General features: G+C 44.3%; 1 protein-coding gene across 2 annotated transcripts in view; it reads left to right on the top strand.

Annotated features, from left to right (window-relative positions):
* Window positions 1-2,797: 2,797 nt before the first annotated feature.
* Window positions 2,798-7,419, top strand: part of HSPBP1 (HSPA (Hsp70) binding protein 1) — a 448,201-nt gene continuing 443,579 nt past the window's right edge. Inside the window, exon 1 of one of the 2 annotated variants that reach the window (XM_069638225.1) lies at window positions 2,798-2,932. The gene's annotated coding sequence lies outside the window, so the exon portion shown is untranslated. Of the gene's footprint in view, window positions 2,933-3,077; window positions 3,203-7,419 lie in introns of those variants that run through there. The other variant, XM_069638217.1, reaches the window with a different exon arrangement.

Below are 7,419 nucleotides of genomic sequence, written 5' to 3'. Positions count from 1 at the left end.
TGTATGGGTATATGTCCACACAGGTCAGTCTGAGTTTGTGCATCAGTGGCAGTTCCTTGTAAATCTGTTCACTTATGACTGTGGCACCAGTGTCTATGAGGAACTTGGTCAGTCCCTCATTCAAACCCATCATTAGGGTGGGGCTGTGTTCGGTTGCTGTTGTATTTCCTAGTGCATACAGGTACCCTTTTTTTCTTGGTTCTCTTTCAGACGAGCTCTTCTTGGTCTCAGACAGAGATTGTTCTACCTGGTAGCGGATGTGACATCTGGAGCGTCACTCTAGTCTTGCTTGCACCATGTGGTACCTCCGTCTGTCTCTCCTTTTTCTTCTCGGTTTCTCATCGCCAGATTTTGGGTCACGTGTCCCTCCTTCTTTTGGTTTTCCATGTATTTGAGCTGTTGCTTGGGAAACTTGGGTTTGCTGTAGTGTTGCCCCTGTTTTTGTGTCTGCTCGCTGCTCCTCTTCCTCCTTTTCTTCCCCCTTCCCGGGATATTCGACATACTGACTTAAAGCATCCTTCGCCTCCACACGCGGAGCACCGTTGGACAATTGCAGGGTACGTCCCCTCATGAGGATATTCATAACCGCACTACTAGCAGAATGGGTCCCTATGAGCCTGGTGCTCATTCTGTAACCTGTGAATAGTCTCTGTGTGTGATGTCGATCCCCTTTGTATATTGAAACTCTCCACTTGTGAGTCCATGGCCAACTCTGCTCTGGCCAGCATTAGAATTCCGTCTAGTGTCCTGGACTTCTGCAGCAATTTGCGTCAAAATTCTTGAGACTCACACCTGCTATGATTTGAGACCTTAGCATCTCTGTGTGTGAGTAATTTCCAAAATCACAGTGTTTCATTTTGATGCGCAGTCTCATGACAAAGGCATCCATGATTTCACATTTAGCCTGTTTCGTGCTATGAAACAAATGTCTTTCATAATCTATGTTACTGTGCCGTGTGAAATACGTGCCTAGCGCCTCCTTCAGGCCTTTTATAGTGTCAATGGTGTCCACAGGCAGTTCGTCTATGATGTACCTTGTAGCGGATCCCACCGCTAGTTTTAACAGGCATTGTTGTCGTGCATCTTCTACGGACCCTGTGGCCCCTATGTATAAGTCAAAATCCCTAATCCATCTTTCCCATCATGGCCCTGTGTTGCTAGTATCCGATACATTGAATGTTCCAGGCAGCTGAACAGCCAGGGGGTCTGGAATTCGATGTGGGTCTTGTGACTGGGGCGTCACTGGAAGTGTAGTCGGGACGTCCTCTTTCGACATTTTGGCTGTGTAAAGGTTTCCTTGCCCTTGTGCTCTTTTGCCCACTCTGTGTTCTGCTCACAGCCCTGAGCCTTTCTTCTTGGGGTTTTTCTCCCCAACCGCACAATGCTGCACTGCAATGCTGCGCTTGGTGTAGCCCTCTTGTGAAGCCACGCAGCCACCTGAAAATGCACAAGCACTGCCTGGATTGCGTTGTGAGGGCTGGGGTAGCGATCGATTGAAAGGCACAAGCACCACCATGTGTGGCCCTTGTCCTGGTACCTCTTTGGTCTCCCCACACTCACTGCTGCAGCCACAGGTTGTTCGCCGTCTTGTCCTGCCTCCCTGGGCCTCTCTTCTCACAGACGTGTTGACAGGATGATACGCCGCCTCAAATGTGCGCTTCATGCTCGAATCACCAGCCGTACTTCCAAGTCCTTCCCCTTCGTCGCCAGTGTCGGCTCAGTGCTTCAATGGGCCGCCAGCCGATTCTATTCAATCGCGCTGGCCGCGAATAAAGCAAGGAGATGGAGCAACTGCAATACACGTCTTTATTTACCTGCGTACACTCTAAACCTATTCCTCCCTTATGTGTCACTTCCCACCCCGCCGCTTTCACTGGAACTGCACCCTTCCTTGCCAACCCTACTGATTTAGGCAGCAGGCTATTGCTTTTTAAGCAGTCCTACCACCTACAGATTTGGATGACAGATCCTACTGCTTTTTACAGTGGCAGGTAATTTGTGTGACACCAAGGCAATTAATCTGTCTGTGCGATGGGCGGATAAATTATACATTTGAGTGATGAGCTCAGATCAATGCACTGACCCGACAGCTACATGACTCTGCCCTGCACTCTTGCCGGGACAGACCTTAGGTGAACCACCAGAGAAGGTAAGTGGTAGAGCGTTCCACCATCATACAGTCTCCATTTTGTTCAGTGTACAACCTGCACTGCATATGTACTGCCCGGGCTGCTCCTTCAGAGCAGTAGCAAACGTTGCCTAGCAGCTCTGTGTGATTATTTTCTGTGAAGTTAGGTAATTGAATTTGGTGTTAACTTACCATTCACAACTATTCATTTTAAACATTTGAGCATCTTTCCATGTTGTGCTGTGGGTTGTGCATTTTAGAATACTCCACTAGTACCAGCAACGTATGTTTTGTAATTTCATGTGATGTCATTGTGATGCTAAGTATAATTTTTGAAACTTGAAAAATCCTACATCTTTTTGGTCACAGAATGTTGGTAAGTATACCTTCAACTTTACATCTTGTGGGTGCGCGTTTCAAAAGGATATTTGGAGGCCTCATTGCCGGCTGCAGCTGAGAAGACCTGTCTGCACATGTTAGCAAAAATGCCTTTATCTGGAGTAGTGTAAGGTTTCCAAATGGAAAACAGCACTATAAAAATGGTAAATACGTTTTTTGAGGGCAGTTTCATTTGATGCAGTTTTGTGCATAAAGCCGATCACACAATCAATATAGTTTACATTTTTGACGTGTGGGCGGCGTCTTTACATGTGGGCAGGGCTTGTGGGCGGAGTCTTGTGTGGCTATGCCCGGGCAAACATCTCAGAGGTTTTGATTTTCCAATCTAGGCCGGTATGCCACAGGGTGATGTTTCATAAGTACTGTAACGAGGAAGATCGTGACTAGGTGTAATGAAGAGTACTAGTAAGTAAAAACCCGCATTCTTCAGCGTAGTTGTAATTATGAACTGCTCACTGGCAACAGGACGTGAAGAAGACAGCTCATTAAAGAGTCGGAATTAGAAGACGCTTAATCAGAACGGGATATCTAATATGTAACAACACGGGCCGGAACAGTCATCCTGTATCTGTGACGTCACTGCCTGCCAAGATGGCTGCCCCCATACATTGAATCTTCTAGAAAGCTGCTAGTAGGTTCTTGCAGGCGTGTAGCAGTTCAGGTAGTAGGAACGGGGTGAGTTGTGGCTTCTGCAGCTGAACAAAAAAACAAATGCTGTAACGGTGTTGGTTCTGGCAGCGGGAGTATGGAGAATTAGCTTTCTTTTGGATATATATATTTCAACGGGTCTGTATTTATATAGGGCTCCGATACAGAAATTAATGCTACATGTTCTTTCCAACCCCGCCTAGCTCAGATACAGTGCCGTAGCTTTTAAGTGCTAGTACACTCAACCCGCACAGAGTGGCGGTTGTCCTCCTTTTTAGTGATCGTGATGTTGGTACACCCGCCATATTAGGACCGTACAACATGTCAAAAACCATGAAATTCTCGGTCTCCACCAGGAGCACGTCGGAGCTCCCTATAAATCTGCAACATTGCTGGGATGTCAGAGCAAACTTTTTTTCTGTAACGCTGACATTCATCGCATTGGCAGACGAATCCCATGCAGAAGATGTTTCTTATCACCTGCTACAGTATTCCCCTTCCTTTTGAAGCTTCCTTCCCTCCATCGCATCGGTCCCCGTAACGCAATGAGTTACACCCCATACTTGTGCATTTACCACCCTCATTCAGACTGCATCCCATCCTCCTGCAATTAAGATATTTGTGCCCATCGTTTTTCGCGAAACAGTAATTTGATTAATGGTCTTCTTTATTTCACACCGTGTCTTTTAGCCTCTTGCCAGAACTTTTTGTATCAAGATTTAGTGTAACTGTTTTCCGAACCCAATAAAATATTAATCTGTTGTGGAACGTGTTCCTTAGAAAATATGTTGTATGCTCTCAACAACTCATGGATTTGGAAGCCATAAAAGTGTAAATCTTTCTAAAATATACAAACGGATAAAATATTGAGAACCAGCAAAAGGCCAATTTTATACAATCTAGGAGCCAAGATTGAAAGTTGGTGAAATGATGTACTGTTGAAATATTTTTATTTATTTAATGCTTTTGGCTGATATTTTTGCCTTTTGCATAAAGTACTAAAATATCATATAATTCTTTAAAAAAAGCAGAATATTCTTTACATTTAAAATCAATAACGCAAATGAACAAGTAAAGGCAAAGGAAAACATTATGTACGATACTGAAGGAATGCATATACTAACATTGTTATCTAAAAGTCCTTGGTAAATTCATTTGGTAGTCGACATACATGCAATCTTAAAAGTCTGATTCACTTAAATTATTATTAAAAATAAAAGTTTAAATGTCCCCACAAAAAAATCCCATTGCAATCTTTATATGGGTCCAGTTTATTAAAAAGCATCGACCATTTCAGCTAATTATGTAATTCGTTTCCAGTCCTCATAGTTGATAGAGTGCATTGAATGGTCTCCTAAATATGCATTGCTGCAGCAGTAGTCACAAGAGAGTTACCAGCTACAATCATGGACCAAAACTGATCTGTTGCAATACTGCCTGGCTGTGTACAAAAGCGCTACCATCGTTAAGAATACATTTTTGTTAGCTTTTCACATGCAGTCAGTGTACGTCTATTATATGCTATAGGCTTTGCAAAAAGGCAACAGTCTTTTTCCATGTGGGATGTTCTGCCAAGCACCAATGTACTCTATGACCGGCAAGATATTTACGCGCAAATACATAATAAAGCATTAGTACAGGCGTTAGTCAAATAACTGCATGTCTTAAGGTAGAGCAAACATTGCTCTACTTACTCTTCATAGCATCAACATATATAAAAGTCAACTTTGAGGCATGACTTTTATATCCTTCAATACTATGTTCTTTTTAGCTATAATTTTGCATGTTATGCAGACATGTCTTGTATATTTTATGTAATTTTATTTTATTTTAATTTTAGTCTTACGCTGGCCCAAACCAGAGTGTCTCGGAGCACCTTACAATGTTCCAGGTTGGAGGTGAAACAGAAGTTAATAGATGTTTTAGGGAAGGATTGGAAAATTGGGAAACACAGGTGACGGTAGGGTAGTTGCTCTGGTGTTAATAGCTGTGGGAAAGAGATGCGTTTTCAGACTCTTTTAGTACAACATTTGGCTAAAATGAGTACAACAGGGACAGTTTTCTGACACACGCACTACTGCCATCCTCAAATGGACTTCCGAAAAGCTTGTATAACAATGCACATTTTTATGGTTTTTATTTATAATTTTTTTTAAAGCATTTGTATTGAATATTTTAAAAAACAATACACACCAAACTTGCAGTATATACAATAACATTTCGATTATACATTTTCAATCTTGTTCACTGCCTCCCTTTACCCACCCCCCGTTACGAGCCTACTTTTACTAATGTGATGGGGTATTCCTTTCCGTGGGATCCAATGGGTCGTGCATTGACCCAAATAGTTCTGCTATCAGTAGTTTCCAGGCCATCAGGGTCTCAGTTTCCTCCTCCCCCCCAGCACTGCTAGCTTCTAGCCATACCTTGGTTTCCGCCTCTGCCCATTTCTGCAGGTCTTTCCACCATACTTCCAATCGTGGTTTTTGGCACGCCTTCCACCCCATAGCAATACTCCTCTTCGCAAGCGCATATGCCAGATCTTTCAGTTTGCTTACATGCTTAAGTTTCCGTGGCCTAGGGAACCCCCCCTAACAGGCAGGCCCACACAGTATCAACCACGATCTTGATACCTTTTTCTGCTAATTTACGTGCAACCTCGCCCCAGAAGCGATCGATAACCGGGCATGACCAAAACATTTGCACCATGCCTGTGTTCTCCTCATCACACTTGGGCATGCCTGTTGCTGTTGTCCTGCATTCTTGAACTTGGCTATCCTCTGATTCTAGATATCTCGTGTCCCCCCCCCTCTGCTATGGCGTATATTATGTCTATGGTAGCATCTGGTTCTTCCTCAAGCACCAGTTAGGACCACGTTCTCTTAATCTTCTGCACCAGTCTATGGTACGTGATATACTGGCCAGTGTGTAACCCAGTTTCCGTCCCCAGCTCCCCAAAATCTGTAATGGTCCCCTCCTGCCAAATATCTCCCATTGTCGCTATACCAGCCGCTCCCAGTGGTTTCTAATTATCATCCTCAGTTGCTCTTCTCCACCCGCCAGTGCAACGAGTGGTACCTGAGGGGAGCACGGCCATGGGTTCCCCATCAGTTGACACGCCCTTCGCCACATCTTCCATCCTAGCACCATCATCTTTGGGCGCCCATACATTAGTGCTTGAGGCATCTCCTTCAGATAAAATGGGGGCACAATCCTGCCTGAACAGCCTGGTTTCAGAGGTCACCTCCTCTGAAAGACATTTGGCCAAATATTGCAGCTGACTTGCAACATAATAAACTTCATAATTAGGCAATTTTATACCCCCCTTCTCATAAAAATTCTGTAGCTTCCAGAGAGCCACTCTGTTTTGTGTACCCTGCCACAGGAAGTCCCTGCACATGCTGTCCAGTCTACTAAAGAACTTCTTTGGTATCAAATACGGGATATTCCTGAAGTAGTGCATGAGCCTAGGCAAGACCACCATCTTTAACATTGCACTACGTCTCATCATTGCTAAGGGCAGCTTTACCCAGAACCGCATGCAATTCTCAATTTTCGCGATGGCCACTTGTATTGTGCTTATGCTCTTCTTCCACTGCGTGATATATATTCCTAGATAGCGAAATGTGCTAGCTGTCCATGGTACTTGCAACACCGGTAATTGTTTCAGGGGATCCCTTTATATCCACCCAATGGGAACATACTATACTTCTGAGGGTTCACCGCTGTACCGGACATTCCCGCATATCTTCCCATCACCTCTGAGACGTATTGGAGGTTTTCCTCTGGATATCGCAAATACAGTAGTATGTCATCTGCATATAATGATATCAGATGTCGTTCACCTCCCACAGGGATGCCTATCATGTCATATTGTTGCCTTAAATAGATAGCTAAGGGTTCCAGGGCCAATATATAGAGCATAGGGGACCATGGGCAGCCTTGCCTGGTTCCCCTACGAAGCTTCCACCTTTCCGATACCACTGACCCTCTTTTAACTCAGGCCAGCGGTTCACTATATAACATTTTTGCCCACTGTAGATATCCTGGACCCATCCCATAGCCAGCCAGGGACGCCAACAACCATGGCCATTTGACCGAGTCGAAGGCCTTTATTGCATCCAACGATACAATTGCCAATTCGTCCTCGCTTTCGTTTCCATATTCAATGACTCTATGGAGCCTTCTAAGATTATTGGATATGTTCCTCTTTGGGACGTAGCCCATCTGGTCAGGGTGTATCA

Source organism: Ambystoma mexicanum, chromosome 1q (genome assembly GCF_040938575.1).
Source record: "Ambystoma mexicanum isolate Mex_15411 chromosome 1q, UKY_AmexF1_1, whole genome shotgun sequence".
NCBI classification, from domain to species: Eukaryota; Metazoa; Chordata; class Amphibia; order Caudata; family Ambystomatidae; genus Ambystoma; species Ambystoma mexicanum.
This window is presented reverse-complemented; position numbering and strand designations above follow the sequence as displayed.